Source organism: Ambystoma mexicanum, chromosome 5p, assembly GCF_040938575.1.
Source record: "Ambystoma mexicanum isolate Mex_15411 chromosome 5p, UKY_AmexF1_1, whole genome shotgun sequence".
In the NCBI taxonomy this organism is placed as follows: Eukaryota; Metazoa; Chordata; class Amphibia; order Caudata; family Ambystomatidae; genus Ambystoma; species Ambystoma mexicanum.
The window spans coordinates 728403047-728421579 of NC_090930.1; positions in this window are offsets into that span (position 1 = coordinate 728403047).

The window sequence follows — 18533 nt, forward strand, 5'->3', positions numbered from 1 at the left end:
GGAACCACATCAGGCTCAACAAGGTCAAATTTCAAATCTGACCGCTCCTCATCCTCGTAGATATCATCCAGAGGAAGAAAGAACTGCCTCAGAATAGAAGAGGGTCTAGAATCCTTAACAGGCCTCACAGACTTGGAAGTATCCCTCCTTGGAAGATCCACAGTACCAGGGACCTCCATCAGCAAATTCTGGCCAAAAGGCCCCGACTGCTTCGGCGTCGAGAATGGCGCAGACGGCACTGAGGGCTGGTGTGAAGGCAAAGTTTCTACATCTGTATCCGACGGACACGGCGCCGACAGAGTCGATGCCGACCTCGAACCCTTACCAGATTTCTGCAGTTTCACCGGGGACGAAGACCGAGATCTGGATGCAGCATGTCTCTGGCGATCAACCTGAACCTTGTCTGAATGGGACCTCGAAGGTTCCTGATGAGTATCGCGCAGAGGACCCAAGCCCGAAGGCACACAAGCCACGGACCATTCCTTGCCGGCTTCTTCTGAAGGCGCAGATGGAGCTGTGCCCTGGGATTGAAAAAATAGCCAGCGTCTGCTCCCTGAAGGCTGCCCACTCATCTGGAGTCAAGGACCTAGTGGGACAAGCCACTTTCCTCATGGCACCATCCTCCGAGGAGGACGGGAAAAGCGACCAGTGACTGCACCTCCTGGAATGCTGAGACGAGGACGAATGGCGGGAACAACTCCAGGACCGACATCCCCGGGACTCTTTCCGACGAGGAGAGTCGCCCCTTGAATCGTCGGTGGACATCCCGTTAGCAGCTTTACGGGACTTAATGTGTTTAGAACCCCTACCTACCTGTAACTTCCCCTTACTCTCCTGCAAGTCCTTAGCAGTCAGCGACTGGCATTTCAAACAGTCATCGGTGTCATGACTCTCACCCAGACACCACAAACTAATGCAGTGAGGGTCCGTAATCGACATCTTAGACTTGCAGTCCCGGCAAGTCTTAAAGCCAGTCCACGGAGTCGGAAGGGTCGAAGAAGAAGACATTCACGAGGAATACACGAGGCGCGCTGAGTTCTCGAAGCAAACAGGTTTGCAGAAAAAACTGAACTGAGGCTACGGGTGCCGTGTGTCCCATTTATAACATCTGGTGACATTGCCCTTGTCGGAGGCCTTCGAGGGACATCGACCCAGGGCCATCGGCACAGGACTCCCTCTGCTAAAAAAATTCCGAAGTAACAGAGCTGTCGACATTACATGTCAAAGATGGGGAATACTTTGGAGGGCACAGTCCATTCGAAATGTAGGTTTGTCTTGCCTCGAGCAAGGGGAAATCAAAAGGTAATCGAGGATTCCCAGCTTGACGACAGGTTATATACACAGCATGTGAATCTATGAAAGATACCAATTTTGGAGAACAGGAATTGCAGGTAAGAAACATATTCCTTCTCACACCTTAGGCTACACTCTTGATCTGATCTTCTGGTCCCTGGACTCCATTCCTCCTCTTCTTGCTACTCTCTTTTATCTTTCTGATTATGCTATCCTTTTTGTCATCATAATCATGGGAACTTACATCCCTTGTACTTTTTACCTATTCTTACTTCGTCCTTGCCTCCCATCACTGCGTTTGCTTCTTACTTGCCTGACATGGCTATTACTTGTCTTTCTTTTACTCGGACCTCCACTCTAGATGAGTTTCATCCTCTTCACTCTTTTGTTGCTACGAAGAAACCCTCTCAGTCATGACTGTCCCCCCAGCTTTCATCTTTGGGCATCTCTCTTAGGTGGGAGGAACAGCACTGGAGGAAACAGCACTCCCTCTCCGACCTCTCTTCACTCACTTCTCTTCATTTCTTCCTATGAGTTGGCTCTTCAAGCCAAAACGACCTACTGTTTTGATCTCATTCGACAATTCTCCCCTCACCCTCAGCCTCTTTTCCAATTGGTGGATCCTTTGCTTTCACCTCCTTCTCCTGCTTCTTTTTCTTCTCTCTCTGCTCTTGATTTATCTTCATTTTTCACTTCAAAGATCTCATCTCTCTGTCTACCTTTACTCCTCTCTCTGACTCCGGGACGGCTACCATTCTTTCTAGTCTCCACCCTACAGCTTCCCCGACTGACACATTGCCTTCACCTCTTATCCCAAAGTCTTTCCCACAATCCTTCCTTATCGCCCTTCTTTCATTGCATCTTTCTTCCTCTACCTTCCCTGCTGCTTTTACAAACTGTTATACTTCCCATTTAAAAAAAAGTCTTCTCTGGATCCATCAGTCCCCTCTGACTATTGCCCAATTTCACTTCTTCCTTTTCTGTAAGCTACCTGAGCATGTTGTTCTTTCTCAAGTCTCTCACCATCTTCACTGCCATTCTATTCCGCTCCAATCAGGTTTCCATCCCATGTACTCTACAGAAATTGCTTTACTCCACATTATCAATTTGCTCCTCCCTGCTGGACACTCCAAACAGTACTCTATTCTTATCCTTCTGTATCTCTCTGCTGTGTTTGACACTGTTCTCTTGGTTTCTCTGACTCTTCTCCATTGCTTCTCTTCCTATCTTGCTACCCGCACTATTTCTATTTCTTGGTCTGGTGCCTATTTTCCTTCGTCTCTTATACATGGTGTACCTCAAGGTTCAGTTATTGGCCCCTTTCTTTTCTCTTAGTACACTTCTCTTTCTGATACCATCGCAAAATTTGGCTTTTCTTTCGATGTCTTGGCTGATGACCACAACTTTTTTTCTCCTCGGAATTTTCCGCCTCTCTTCATAGCTCTCTTTCCAAATGACTCATCACTATCCAGCAATAGAGGAATTCTCGTTTTCCTCATCTGAATCCCTCCCAAGACAGATGTGCCTTTCTTTCCAGCTTCTTCCATTCTTTCTCTTCCTGTTTTTGCTGTATCCTTTCTTCCTGCTTTATTACCCCTTTCTCTACCCATAACCTTTGATTCCTCCATCTTATTTCTCATACCACATTAAAATACTGCAGGTTTTTGCAGGTTCCATCTCTCCAAGATGCGCAAGATTTGCCCTTTACTATCTTTGTCTGCTTCAAAAATCCTCATCTCTGCTGTTTTCTTTCGCCGTTTCTGCCGTTCTTCTCTTCTACTTGGTCTCTTTGCATACCAGCTCACCCCACTCTGTTCTGGCCAATATATCTCTCAAGTCAAACTTTGCTTTCTCATCAACCATGCACTTCCATTTCTGCAGCTCTTCTCTCACTGCCCTGGTTGTCCTTTGAATCTCGCCTCCTCAAACCTTTTATGGATTGTTTTTAAATCTCTCCATGCTATTGGTGCCACCTTATCTGTCCCCTCTTTCCTTCTATTCCCCTCCCTGTTCTCTCCATCTTTATTTCTTCTTGCCATTCCCAAGCCTCCTTGTGTGTCTTCCCGGTTCCGATCTTTTGTTCTTCTTGCCCCAGAGTACTGTAATTCCCTTTCTCTTTTAATACACTCTTCTTCCACTTTGCCTGTTTTCTGATCTCAATTTAAATCCTTCCTTCTGTTTTCTCCATCATAATTCCATTTGTTTATTTTATTGCCTTTTACAATTGAAATTGTACAATTATTTTCTTTTTGTTCAGCGCTTAGACGGAAACGCTTCATAAATAACAACAAATAACTTACAGATGGCAATGTTCTTTCTACTGGATGTTTCGTCCACAGATTCCTCATCATTGATACACTGATATCCTGCTTGCAGTGCTGGAAATGTATCGACAGCAGAGGGTGCTGTGCAGCATCGAGTCGATGTCCCTCAACGGTTTCCATTCCTGTGTCCAGACGTGACATCAATGATAGTATAAATAGCGTGTACTGCGCCCGTTGCCTCAGTTCTAGTTTTTCCCTCTTTCTACACAGCTGACCTGAGGATTACCAAAAATTGCATGGGTGTTGAAAGAGAGAAGCATATTAAAAAAATCACTGACAAAGGAGTAGGCTGGCAGGGCGATGATGAATACGTGGGAGGAGCTGTCACACTCACCTGTTTACTCTGCGGGAGTGATGAATTCCTCAGTGACTATCCTGCAATGGGTCCTCCCCGCTCCTGACTGGGACAAGACAACATGTCAATACAATACAGATAGGGTCAATACTCTAGTACTAACACCAGGGCTCCTCTCCCTCTGAGAACCAGGGTGCTATGGGGTCAAGTTTCTAGGCTCACTTCTATTGTTGATTTCGTGCGCTCTTCATCCTGCTATTCGCAGGGGCGCTGAAGCGTGGTTGAGTTACTGTAGGTAAACTCGGAAGGAATCCAGTTGATTCACTGGAGTCAACGAATAGTTCAAAAATGGAAGCCCAGTTGCTCCGCTGGGTGTGCAGGTAAGACCAATTGAATCCCAGTTGCTCCACTGGGTTTACAGTTTGCTAGTAAGTTCAAGAAAATCCAAGTTGCTGCACTGGGTATGCAGGTTTACAGTTTGTAAGTAAGAGCAAGTGTATCCCAGTTGCTGCACTGGGTGTGCAGGTAAATGCAATGCGATTCATATGGTCTGATGACTGGGCTCCGAGTGCACCCGCGGGTGGGGGGCTGGAGCTTCCGCGGGTATGCCCGTAGCTCAAAAAGCGCTGCAGTTGCTTCTGAGAAATGCTTTAATGGATTAACTCACTGTCTTTGTCTGTGTTGCAGAAGCTGTCGGGATCGGACGGTGCTGCAACGCTCCAAGACGTGCTAATGCCGGAGTTGCTGGGAGCAGGCGGAGCTCGAGCCCAAGGTCCAAAAAGGTGTCAGGTAAGTTAAGGCTGATGTTTTCTTCCTTTGCAGGAGCTGTCGGGATCCGGACTCCAAGACGTGCTGATGCCGGAGTTGCTGTGAGCGGGCGGTGCTGATATGCGCCGTGACGTGCAGAAGCCGAGGTTCGTAGAGCGGAGACCCGGAAAGTGGCATGCGAGCCCAAGGTCCAAAAAGGTGTCAAGTAAGTTAAAGCTGATGTCTTCTTCCTTTGCAGGAGCTCTGGAAGTGGTGAAGCCGTGGAAGAACCGGAGCTGCAAGGATGACGAGGTGAGCGTGTGAACAGTATTTCACACGAATCACGTTTCTGTCTCTGGGCTTGGCTTAAATAGCCAACTACGCCCAGAGACTAGAACACGCTGTGTGCAGTTACTTACCCTGGCATGAGTGCCATGTTGGAGGAGCCTGTAGTGTACAATGCTCTATATTCTACGGCTGCTAGGGGGTAATGGGAAAGTGTGCAAAGACTGGAATGATGCTGCCAGTGCCTTGTTACGCCCGGCTCTAACCAACATGGCTCCTGACTGCCTACACCAGGTTCCCCTAAAAGCCACGAGAGAGGTAGGGGTAGCGGAGAGACCAAGACCAGCACCCATGACAGGAGCATCCAGTAGAAAGAACATTTCCAGGGGTCCGTAAGTTGTTCTTCTAATGGATTGTACCCCCCACGGATTCCTCATCTTTGATAGACTCCTATTTTTTATTTTTCAGTTTTATAGATGAAGGTGGGACAAGTGGATTTTTGTTCAATTTTCTCATTTTGTTTTTTGCTTTTATTGTATATTGGCTAAAACAGAGTTTCCACCTTAACAATATAAACACAAGTAAAATCACTATTTATAAATACAATATAAAATTAACAATTCTTCATCAAACAGTACCAACAGTTAAGTACAATCTCTATATATAAAAGTCAAAATGTGTGTGTTTGTGGCTTGGCAAAGCATTGGCATATGGGAAGCGAAGGCATATGACAGGCAAAAGCTGAAGGCCTACGGGAGCCGAGGCGTTTGGAAGGCAAATGGACTTGTGAGGTGAAGATGAAGGCAGGTAGCATTTCAGAAGTTTCCAAATTGTTGCTAAATAAAGAGGTGCGACGTGTGTGTGAAATAATTGTTGCCAAACGTAACTGAAGTGACAGTGTTGACCGGGAAGGGGAAAAAGAGGAGATTTATTCATCCTCCGCATTCCACTCTCTGAATGTCTGTCAGAATGCTGACAGACATTCAGTTTCAAGCGCCTACAGTTCCCGGTTAGACTTGCATTAGGTACAACGATCAGCAGGGTACAGGGCCAGTCAATCAAGTTCACTGGTACCAACTTGTAATATCCATGTTTCTCCCACAGGCAGTTATTTGTCACATGTTTTATAGGGGGTTCCCCGAATCAGTTGTATATCTTTGCTCCAACTGGAAAAACACATTTTTTTGTCATAAACAAGCCTTACAATGAACATGTACTCTGGCAATATTGAACTTTAGGCCCATAGTTGTTGACCTTGTCGGCATCATGTGACCCATCAAGATGTTCAGAAATTTCCATGTACAGTTATACGTTTCAGAATTTGTTTTAAGGAAGAACAAAAAATTATGTTGTGTAGTCTTTCTAAGAAAACATTTTTAAAATATTAAATAATCAAACATAATTTAGTGAATTTTTCTATTCACCTTTCTTACAGAGCCTTTCCGAAAAGCATAAACCAACCTTAAGGTATTTCTAACAAATAGTACCTATGAGAAAATGAAATCCCGGGCAATGCTGGGTATATAAGCTAGTATATACCAAAAACAAAGAAATCATTTAAGTTGCAGTACCATCCACATTTAAGCATTTTAAAAATCCCAACATGGCCAAAGCTAGGGAAGAAGAGCTCCCACCCAGGCACTTCCTGCAAAACCTTCACCAGCAGGCATCACCAAATCATTATAAAAAGGGCCTAGATAACGGTACCGGAATTCGCAAGTTTGGGGGATAAAATGATGATGTTTTCATAGTTTCTAATTAATTTACACGTTTGCAAACCTACACTAAGCTTCGCGGGCCTCAATCTTCTTATATCTCAACAGAATATTGTTAGTTAAGAACAAGTTCCAAAAAAATCTAAAATACAGAAATGTAGCCTTTGGATACGTAAAGCATTGAAAATGAAGAGCCAATACTCCCAAACGCATAAGGTCATGAGCCAACTGATACATTGAAGAAGATTCGTAAAATCCATCTACTGTAACACACCAATCGCACGTTTGACCTTTTTTTGGGGAATCTCGTAGATCATTTATGCCCATAGATAAATAATTTAAAACATTGTTTCAAAAATCTACAAATACATTCAATGAAGATACAGAACACATAATACAATCCTGTTGAATTCCACATACTAAGTATTAGGATATGGATTTAAAATCTTACTAATAAAAAGCCATATAATTCCATACAGCATTAGTTCTTAAGGAGGTAAGACCTAATTCAAAATATATAGCAATGGATGGGACTGCTTTTGAAATGGCCAGCAACCTATGCCAGATTAAACTCTCAAATGCATCCAACATATTCAAGGCCCATGTCTGCAATATTTCAATACCATTGGTAAGCTTTGGGACTACCTTACCCACATAATACTTAACCAAAAGGACGTAAGAACATTTACAGAATTTGCCCCTAATAAATTTCATCTGACTAGCTAGTGCCATGGCTTTATGTCGCAGATAGGCCTTAATGAGCATTTTCCCTGGTCTATCTGTGATTCGGAACCAAAAATATTAATTATTTCCTGAATTCACTTTTAACGAATTGGCAGAGACATAACAGGCAAATGAGTTTAATAATCGCTGCAAGCCCACTGGTGTCCAATCTAGAAAAATCTAGAAAAATAAAATTGTCTGTGTAAGCCAACCAGATTGGACACCATGAGCACAACTTCGGGGTCAATAAAATCCCCTATGTATGAAACATATAGATTGAAGAGACAGGGGGCCAAAATAAACCGCTGTCTCAAACCGTTTCACGTAGTAATCTTTCTAGTAGGTTTGCCATCTTGTTTTAATCTGACCTGTACATTACAATCATCATGGATGGCAATGATCATTTTGAGAAGGCCCTCAGGTATACCCCACTTATAATGTTTCTCCCCCAAATGACTACAGGATACAAGACCAAAGGGAGAAGTCAAATCTACTTTTGCCACATAAATAATATCAGGTTGGTTGGACCAGGCTTGCTCTTGGCAGCATTTCTTAATAACAAATCCTTTAATATTCATGCTTAGATGCTTTCTAAAGCCTGTTTCAGTGGGTTTTAGACACCCTATTTCAAACACTCATTTCTCGAGAGGAACAAGAACTATGGACGCAAATATTTTGCTTTCCCCAGCGAGTAAAGTAAAGGGGCGATAATTTTTGGGGTCAGACCTAAGCCCCTTTTTAAAAGTCAGAATAACAAAGGTAGTATTCCATGTGGCAGGGAAACAACCCTTCCGCATGACATCCTCAAAAAACAGAAACAATGTTATAACCCAAGCAATTGAATCATTGTTTAAAGAGTTTGTTCGATAAGTAATTAGGTCCAGGGGCCTTAGAATTACTGGCCGATGTAATGGCCTCCAACAATATCTCCAAGGTAATTTCTACATCCCCAAAATGTATTTGGGAAAAATCTTTAAAGATCCTTTCTCCATCTAAATGACCTGGAATATAGGGTTCATATGTTCTTAGCCCAGTCTTCCTCCACTACAGCACTAGTTTGTAAACTGCCTTGAGTGGCATGCATAGAATGAACAAGTCGCCAAACGTTTGCCACATCTTTTGCACATACAGATTGAAGCATAACCTCTGCATCTCTCTGATAAAGGTTTGCACGATATCTTCTGGACCAATTTTAAAATGTAAACTTTAATTTGTACATTTTTAGGTTCAATATACTGATATCTTTAATGTGATATTTAAGCTGCCTGGTCCTGGCCCTCATTTCCCTTTTTTGATCCACTAATTCCTGATCGTAACAATGAGACTTGCTGTTAATTTTCCCCATTGTCTTCACTGCGGTTTTTCCCTACAAAGAGATCATTTATATCTTGTCCAACTAAGCCCTCAAAATCATCCAGCGTAAAAGTACTATTTTCCCAGGATAATTTTGAGTCATTCATAACTTGAGCCAATCTTGAATTAAAAATATAGACATTTCAATTTTTCCAAGTCATTCTATTCCTTCCTACATTTAAAGTGAGATTTGAGTGAACAAAATCATTATTATTCATGATACACCAATCAAATGTACACTGTAACAGGCAGTGATCACTGTACAAATTTGTTATCACATGCAATTGGGTGCATTTATCAAACAGAGTTGAGTACGTAAAAATGTAATCTATAACAGATTGGCTAGTGCCATGCTGCCATGTTGGTAAGTGGAGCCGAAATCCCCTTATACCACTACATGCGCTGTAATACTCATCCAGCATACTATGATATTTTTCAGACTCTCCAAAAAATCTTATAATTGACAAACCCCCAAATACCAATAAATATTGGCAATCAAGAACTTGGCCCTCGAACCAGAGATAATTGATGTACATTCAACAAATAAGACCCCCTGCAGAGCGCTATCGTCTTTAATGGTAGACAAGCCATTCCCATTTTTAACCATAGTGAGTAAGTCCCATAAGGACGACCCCCAGCACCTTTCTGTGCAGCCTGAAAACAATGTATAACCATCCAACCATGGCCTCTCGACTTACCAAAATTCCTGAATGCAGATGATTCAAATTTAACTCAAGACACTGGCCACTTCCATATTTTATATTAAATTCCTAAATCCCCAGAATTACAGGAAATAACAGCCAAGTTCTACTTCACTGCTAAAGTCTCTCTGGGCCATGCAGGATCCTTCTATTGTTATCGTGGAGGGATCCAGATAAGCGTGACCAATCAAAATAGTTTTTTGGCCTGGTCCCAAGCAAATTTGAACTCCCTGACATTTGATCTTTCCTTATTAACAGTAATACTGATTTATTTTGCTATATCCACATTTACATCACCATCTAGTTCATACATCTTAACATCATGCCTAGTATTAAGCACGCATTCCCTGATATCAAAGCCCAAATAATTTAGGGTCAGAGATTCTCGCATAATTGTTTCCAAAACCAAGTCAGATCCAATATGCAGGACAACTCCATCAGTCCAATCTGAATCTTTGTTGATATTAGGTGCAAGTTAAAAACATTTGTGAACATCTTTAAAATGTTTGTTCAATTCAACAAAAGACAAGTGTGTCTCCTTTAAACAAACGCTCCACAAGCTATTTTCAGACACCATATTGTGAATGAGTAACAAGGTTTCCATTCTGATTATCACCCTGTTTCACCCCAAACAAATTGCCCTTACGTAAATGACCAACAGAGGATGGTACAGTAGAAGTTTTTCCAGTGCCTTTCAAAACACTGTATGTAAATGACTCTCCATTCCTGTATCGTGCGGAAGCCTTCAAGGAACACACATCTTTAGGAGGGAGACATGGTTTATCTAATAGCTCCCTTCTAAGTAGTGGTCTGCTATTACCCAAGAATATGGCTTCCTCACGTTCAGACCATATTGGGCAGGAAGATTTAAGATCATGAAATCAATGTTTTAGAGTACCCATCTGTAAATTTGTTTGCAAGGCCGAGGTCACAAGTGCTTTAATGTTTAGATGGTTTAAACCTTCAGTGCCAGTCCTGGAAGTACCCACACAGACAGGAAAAATATCAGAATTTGAACCATGGCCAGGAGTGATCTGCTTGTATAGCCATGGTTACAAATTGTTTGGTGATATTATCAGGACCAAATGGCTCAAGACCGTTTATAGAGGCACTTGATCCCGTTAAAATGGAGGCTGCCCCCAAGTCTGTATCATTACTCGACAAATCAGTTTCTACCGCTAAAGTAGTTGATTTTTTGACCTATTGACGTTTAGCAATCCCATGTGGCCTCTGATTGAAAAAACTCCACTTTTGGTATGATCTTGTCCACCATTGCAATGCAGTCCATACCACCATTTAAAGAATAAGCAAGAACTCACTGGTGCTACTTCACTATCAGAGCCAACATCATAGTCTGAGAAATTATCTATGACAACTCTTTCTTTATGGCCAGATTGCAAGGTTATGGGATTCACACTTTTTTTTACAGACTTGATCATTATGGCTTGTTGTTATATTCGGGACCTTTTTGCTGGCATGACCGAGTGCCTCCTAGATTGTGAGATTGCATAGACATTTTCTGCAGGATCGCTTATTAGCAACTTTTTTTCTGATATTTTTTTATTTCTTCTCTATTACTGGGGTTAGATGCTTTTTCTTCTGCAGAGCTTTCCTGCCCACTGGACCTCGGCCCGTTTCCTTATTTTCCAAATTCAATGAACTTGATGTGTCCTTCACTAAATTAGCATCCAGACTCTCTGGAATACTGATAATATCTCTTTGGGTAGGTATAAAAGGATGTTCTGGAATGATTGTGACATATGTGGGGTTAACGTAAGAAACTCACACGATTTACCATAACTCCCGCTCTGTTCTATATAAGCAACATTTTGTAATAATGAAACAGCGTGGAAAAGCACAGATTTGGAGGAATTATGATCCAAATTCAACACAGCTCTTATAACTGCTTCTTTAGAGGCCTCTGCATCCTCAGGGCCCCTGACCTCCCACACCCAATCGGCCCAGTGGCTGCCCACCCTCAGCCCTTATCTTGGCACTCCCCGCACCCTAGAGGTTTGCACTTACTCCTAACGTGGCCCCTGGCCGTGTAGCACTCAACAACCCTAGCACTTTAACTGTGGCTCACCCTCAAGCTCAGACTCCCCAGCGCTTACCCCCTCTACGCTCTTCCTTGCTGCCCTTTATACATTCTGAATACTCAGAAGGCATAGTAGGTTTGACCTTACTCCCCCCCCCCCCGACTGTTCTTATTAAATATTATGTTTTGTATTTCTCTCCTTTGTTCCCTTCCCTCACCATGTGGGCGCTTTGAAACAGTATTTTACTTGCTGCATAAGCGCCTAACAAGAAAATAAGAAATACATTCTACAATTTACCCAACATGGAAACTAGAAGTAGAGTATGCATCCTAGTTTCAACTTTAATGCTGTCATAGAGCAAAACAAATGTGGACAACACATAATTTAAGGCCACCAAAGCGGCCTGTCCATTATTACTGTTCTTGCCACTAGAAACTTGTTCAGAGATTAGAGGTTGATTCTGCTGCTTTGGGTGTGGTGTAGCATTGTATGATGATATTGAAAGCAGTTTTCTCCTGCACTAGCCTCTGAAAAGATAGCAGGCGAGCTTTTGTCTGAACATGCATTTCTCACAATATCTCTTCATCCATAATAATTAGGGGCAGGGGCACAGTTACAGTCTTATCCGTAGCAAGATCACCTATTAAGGTGTAAGCTTTCTCTTGAGCAGTCAGTCAATTTTTGCCTCCCTAGGTTTTTGTATGGACCCTTTGTAGTCCAGTATTCTATTTACACTAGACCCTTCCGTCCTTGGCGATAGGGGAAGAGGCAGGTTTTGCACCATTTCAAATATTCCTTTAGCTACGGTTGTGTCCGAAGTTTTGGACAAACTCCTAAGAGCGTACATATCAACCCCTTATGAAGGTCAACCTTCTGAAGGTCAACCACTGAAATAGTTCAAGTCTTTGAACTGCATAGGCTCAAATAGTCAGACGAACAACCAACTACTTTACGCTTGATTCAGTTTGGTTAACTCCCTTAATGAGCCGAAAAAAAAGAAATCACTTACCAAAGAGTCCAACCTCGTGGATCATGCATCTGCAGACTGGAGCCAGCTACACTTCTGTTCGCACTCGAGGATGTGCACGATGAAATGCGGCTTCTGAGATTTTGTATTGCAGACAGGTCACTCCGCTGCTCGCAGAGTCACTGGACGATCAGGGAAGATGAAAGGAACACTGAGCTTCGGGCTGGCAACGGATTCCAACAGTCAATCCGTCCAGTAAACACAGCACAGGGTCAACCCTGCAGGCAGCAACTCTTCTGTCTGCACTTGAGGATGCATGCTGACGCACAGCGCCCAAGATTGTGTAGTGCGGACAGGTCGCTCCAGTGCTCGCCAAGTCACTTGACCACCAAGGAAGATGAAAGGAGCACTGAGCCAACTCCTGATTCCAACAGTCAATAATCCCCTTAATAAACACTGCACAGGGTCAACACTGCAGACTGCTACCCTTCTGTCTGCACTTGTTATTGTGCAGAACCGCTCTTCCAACATGAGCGTCCGGATCGGACAGTGAGTTCAAACATTAAGGCTTTGAGAAAGTATGTAGTGAGGGTCAAGTTGTAGCATTACAAATGTCCTGCACTTGTACACCTCTTTGAATAGTCGATGTGGCTGCCACTCCTCTGGTGGAATGAGCCCTTATATTTTCCATGAAATCATTTCCAGCCACAGAATAGCATTCCGAAATACAAAGAATGATCAACATGACCAGGCTTGCTAAGTCACAGCTTGGCCTAGCCTGTGGCCAGCGTAACCAATAAACAGTGTGTCATTTTGCCTGACATTTGCCATCCTAGAAATATAAAAGCTAAGAGCCATTTTAGGATCCCAGCTATATAACATCTCTTCCTCCTTAGAAGGATGAGGAGGTGGATAAAATGCTGGCAAAGCTTTGAGTCAGATGGAATTCAGACACTACCTTGGGAAAGAAGGACTGCCTACTCCTTGGAAAATATCTGTGTGCAGAAGTGATGGCTAATTGAAAGATGCTCTTCAAAGTTAATGACCTGAGTGGACAGGTTCAATTGGAGCTCCCATTAAAAAGGTTAATACCAGGTTTAAATCCCAGGACAGGAAAATAAAGGGGACCGGTGGGAAAGTATTTGTCACTCCCTTGAGGAATTGAATGACAATTGTAAGAGCCCTGCTCTGGTGTGCCTTCCAAAATGGATAACACCGCCAGGTAGCCTTTGAAAGTAGCCACCTGCTGCCCCTGATAGGCTAGGTGCAGCAAAAAAGAAAGAACTGCAGGTATATTGCAAGCAAAAGGGTAAATATCCTTAGCAGCGGTATAGTGCTTTTGTTACTGTCTTCTGTCCAAAAGCAACACCTCCATCAGGTCTTCCAGGAGATCCCAATCTTTGTATCTTATCTTAGAAATCAGGCATGAAGATTCTGGATGAAGAAGACTGCATCTCTTTTGTGTGAGTAGTTCCACTCACTGGGGAAGACAGAATGGAGGGCAGATGGACAAGACTAGAAGGTCTGGGAACAACATTCTCCTGGCCCAATCAGGATCATGGACCTCCCGAACTTGCTCAACCTCCTGACATGAGGAATGACGCAGACTGGTGGGAATGGGTATAGGAGTGGCAATTCCCAGTACTCTACAAACTCATCCCCCAGTGCTCCTCTCTGAGGAAATTATCTGGAGCAGAACAGGTTGCATTTCCTGTTAATATTGAACGCACACAGATCCACTCGAGGGGTTCCCCAAAGGGGAAAGATCTCTAGAAAGACTTCCTGAGCCAACTTCCACTCATGGGACACTGTGCTCTGCCTGCTCAGAGCGTCTGTCTTGTTCTCTTCTCCAGCTAGGTGAACAGCCGATAGCCGATAGAGAGATTCTGTTTGGCATTGTTATGTTATAAAAGGTTCTTATATCATACACTGTTGTAAGATGCATGGTAAATTGGTGCTCTCCCCAAAACCAGAGCTGCATTGCCTGCCTGCGCAGTGGTAGTGACCCTACACCGCCTCACTTGTTGAGATAATGCTTGGCTGCTGTGTTGTCCATCATTATCAGGAAATTCTTACCATACATGGATGGCAAAAATGCTATCAGTGCCAGTCTGACGGCCCTCAGCTCTAAAAGGTTTAAGTGTAGTCTGGATTCTGATGGAGACCAAAGTCTGCTGATCGTAAGATCTTTCATGTGAGCTTGCCAGCCTCTGAGGGAAGAAACCCATGATTACTGTTAGCTACAGCCAGGGTTTGCAAAAAAGTTCCCCCATCATCATATTCTCATTGCAGGCCCACCACAGTAGATCCTGTGAGACCTTGCTCGGGACCTGAAGGTCTGGCCTTCTGCCTGAGAATTGTGATAATTGGGAGATGAGGGCCCACTGGAGGGAACCTCATCTTTAGGCAGGCTTCTGGCACCTCATCCTTAGGCAGCCTTCTGGCACCAGGAAAACACAGGATGCTATGAGGCCCAGCAACCTGAGAAAATCGAATGCCGGAAGATGTTGGGCGTTCTGAAATCTCAATTACCATCTATCTGCAAGATATGTTGAGCCCTCAAGTCAGGAGGCAAAGCATTCCCTGAGGAAGAGTCCAGGAATGCACCAATAAATAGAGCTTTTGGGAAGGTGTCACCTTGGACTTCATAAAGTTGGGGGGGAAGCCCAGTTTGGGGAGAGAGTGGCAGGTGCGGTTTAGATGCTCCAGTGCCTGTTCTGGAGAACAAGCTTTGATCAGTCAATTTTCTAGGTAGGCAAAGATGTGAATACCACCCCTCCTTAGATTTGCAGCCACCACTGCCATCTACTTGGTGAAGAGCCTTGGGGTGGAGGTCAGCCCGAAAGGCAGTACTTGAAGTTCATAGTGAGAACTGCCAATGGTGAACCTCAGGTACATTCTTTGCTTGGGATGCATTGTCACATGAAAGTAAGCCTCCTGAAGATCGAGTGACCCTATCCAGTCCTGGAGCTGAAGGGCATGGAGGATCTGCAAAAGAGTGGCCATCTTGAATCTGTGCTTCCTGAGGAACTTATTCAAGTGTCTCAGGTCCAAGATGGGTCGCAGTCCTTCATCTTTCTTGGTAACCAGAAAATTGGTGTAATACCAACCTGCCATTGCTCTGTTACAGGTACCATTTCCACAGAATCTTTCTCCAACAGAGAGAGAAGAACAAGTTACTTCTTACCTTGTAACGTTCTTTCGATGGGACGTTCCTCCGACGTATTCCTTATCTATGATATTTGTATCTCCAGCTTGCTGGCCTCGGAACATTTTTTTCCCAGTAGAGGGCGCTGTGCGTCGACGTCCGTCGAGTAGGTGCTCCTCGACGGCCACCGTATCGACGCTGATGTCGTCATGCCTATAAATGGGCACGCGCAGCGTCCGTTGCTCAGTTCCGTTTTGTAGAGTAAAGTAGTTATTGTATGAATGGTTACTACCCTTGAAGGAGCGTAAGCTGCAACCACAAGGGAAATGTTACTGCAGGGATGGATGGGAGGTACAAGGTAAGAAGTAACTTGTTCTTCGAAGGGATTGTGTCCTCCGACATATTCCTTATCTATGATAGACTCCCATAGCAGTGGTATGTGATTGGAGGCGGGAGTAAGAGATGCCATATTCCCCTTTAAGAATGAACAGAGTGTAACACAGCTTTGCCAAATCTAGTCTCTTGACTAGAGGAGGAATCCAGGCTATAAAATTTGGTAAAGGTATGTGCGGACGACCATGTGGCAGCCGCACATATGTCTCTAATTGGTACCCCTCTTTGAAGAGCTGAGGATGCTGCGATACCCTTGGTCGAATGAGCCCTTAGATTTTGAGGGGGCTCTTTCCCTGCAAGCTTGTAGCATTCCAGAATGGCTAAAATAATCCATCTGGAGATGGTTTGTTTGGTTATTGGTAATCCTAACTTATGTGCTGCGTAACCTACAAAGAGTTGGTCTGCTTGTCTAATTTTAGCAAGTCTACTGATATAAAAACTCAAGGCTCGCTTAGGGTCCAGCCTGTGTAGTCTCTCTTCCTCTTTCCCCGGATGGGGAGGAGGATAGAATGAAGGTAAAGTAATCTTCTGAGTAATGTGAAATTCCGAAACTACCTTTGGGAGGAAGTTAGGCTTCACCTGTAGAACTACTTTGTCCTTGTGAAAAGTTGTATGAGGAGGTTTACAAGATAGGGCTTGTATCTCACTAACCCTTCTAGCAGATGTTAATGCTACCAATAAAACAGTTTTGAGGATGAGAAACTTCAATGAACAAGAGTGGAGTGGTTCAAAGGGAGCACCCTTTAGGAAGTTTAAAACTAGATTTAAGTCCTATAAGGGAACTTGGAATGGTCTTGGAGGGTAAACATTAGTTAGACCTTTCAGGTATTGTATTACCAATGGAATTTTGAAATACGATGGCTCCTCCGCAGTGCGCTTAAAGATTGATAGCGCTGCGAGATAGCCCTTAATAGTGCCAACTTGAAGGCCTGAATTTGCTAAATAAAGTAAGAAGGATAACACCGCAGGTTTACCACATGAAAAGGGTTCGATATTCTTTTCTCTGCACTAGCTGCAAAATTTATTCCAACGGCAGCGGTATAGAGTCGTAGTTGCTGGTCTTCTGGCCGAAAGCAACACCTCCATGATGTCATCTGGAAGGTCCCAATCCTTGTACCTCAACCTTTCAGATACCAAGCGTGAAGGTTGAGGGTCTTGATGGCTGGATGGAGAACTTGACCTCCCTTCTGCGGGAGAAGATCCTTTCTGTACGGTAGACGAATTGGAGGACAGATGGACATGTCCAGAAGGTCCGGGTACCACGTTCTCCTGGCCCAATCCGGGGCAATTAGGATCATGGTCTTCCGAAACCTTCTCAACCTCCTGATCATTTGAGGAATGACAGGGACCGGAGGAAACGCGTACAGAAGTGGGAACTCCCAGTCCACTACGAACGCGTCTCCTAGAGCTCCTCTCAGGGGAAATTCCCTCGAGCAATATCTGTCGCACTTCCTGTTGATACTGGTGGCGAACAGATCCACTTGAGGGGTTCCCCAAAGGGCGACGATCTCTTGAAGGACTTCCTGAGCTATCTCCCATTCATGGGAGACTGTGTTCTGCCTGCTCAGAGCGTCCGCTGTCAAGTTCTTCTCTCTGGCTAGGTGAATTGCTGATAGAGAGATTCCTTCCTGAATTGCCCAAAACCAGAGCTGCATCGCCTCTCTGCACAGTGGCAGTGACCCTACGCCTCCTCTTTTGTTGAGGTAGTGCATGGCCACTGTATTGTCCGTCATTATCAGGACGTTTCTCCCCCGTACAGACGGCAGAAAAGCCTGCAGTGCCAGTCTGATGGCTCTCAGCTCCAACAGGTTGATGTGTAGTCTGGACTCCGATGGAGATCAACGACCGCTGATGGTCAAGTCGTTGGCATGGGCTCCCCACCCTGTGAGTGAGGCGTCTGTGACTACTGTTATCTCCGGCCATAGTTGCTAAAACAGTTCTCCTTTCAAGATGTTCTCTGGAGAGGCCCACCATTGAAGGTCGTGGGCTACCTTGTCCGGAATCCGGAGGAGATCTGTCATCCTCCCTGAGAATTGTGACCACTGAGTCCTCAGTGCCCACTGAAGGGATCTCATTCTCAGGCGAGCCTCTGGCACAAGGGATATGCAGGATGCCATGAGGCCTAGCAACCTCAAAAAGTCGTAGGCTGGGAGACGTTGGGCATCTTGAAACCTGGTGACCATCTGCAGAATATCTTGAGCCCTCACCTCTGGTGGCGAGGCTTTTCCCAGGGATGTGTCCAGGACTGCTCCAATAAACTGGAGTCTGTGTGATGGTATCATCTGTGACTTCTTTAAATTGAGGGAGAAGCCCAGCCTGTGAAGGGAGTGGCAGACATAATCTAGTTGGATCCGAGCTTGTTCCGAAGAAACTGCTCTGATCAACCAATCATTCAGGTGATTCCCTTCCCTCCTTAGACTTGCAGCCACAACCGACATTAGCTTGGTGAAGACCCTCGGGGCGGAGGTCAGCCCAAATGCCAGAACTCGAAATTGATAATGAGAGTTGCCAATTGCGAACCTCAGGTACTTCCTGTGCTTGGGATGGATT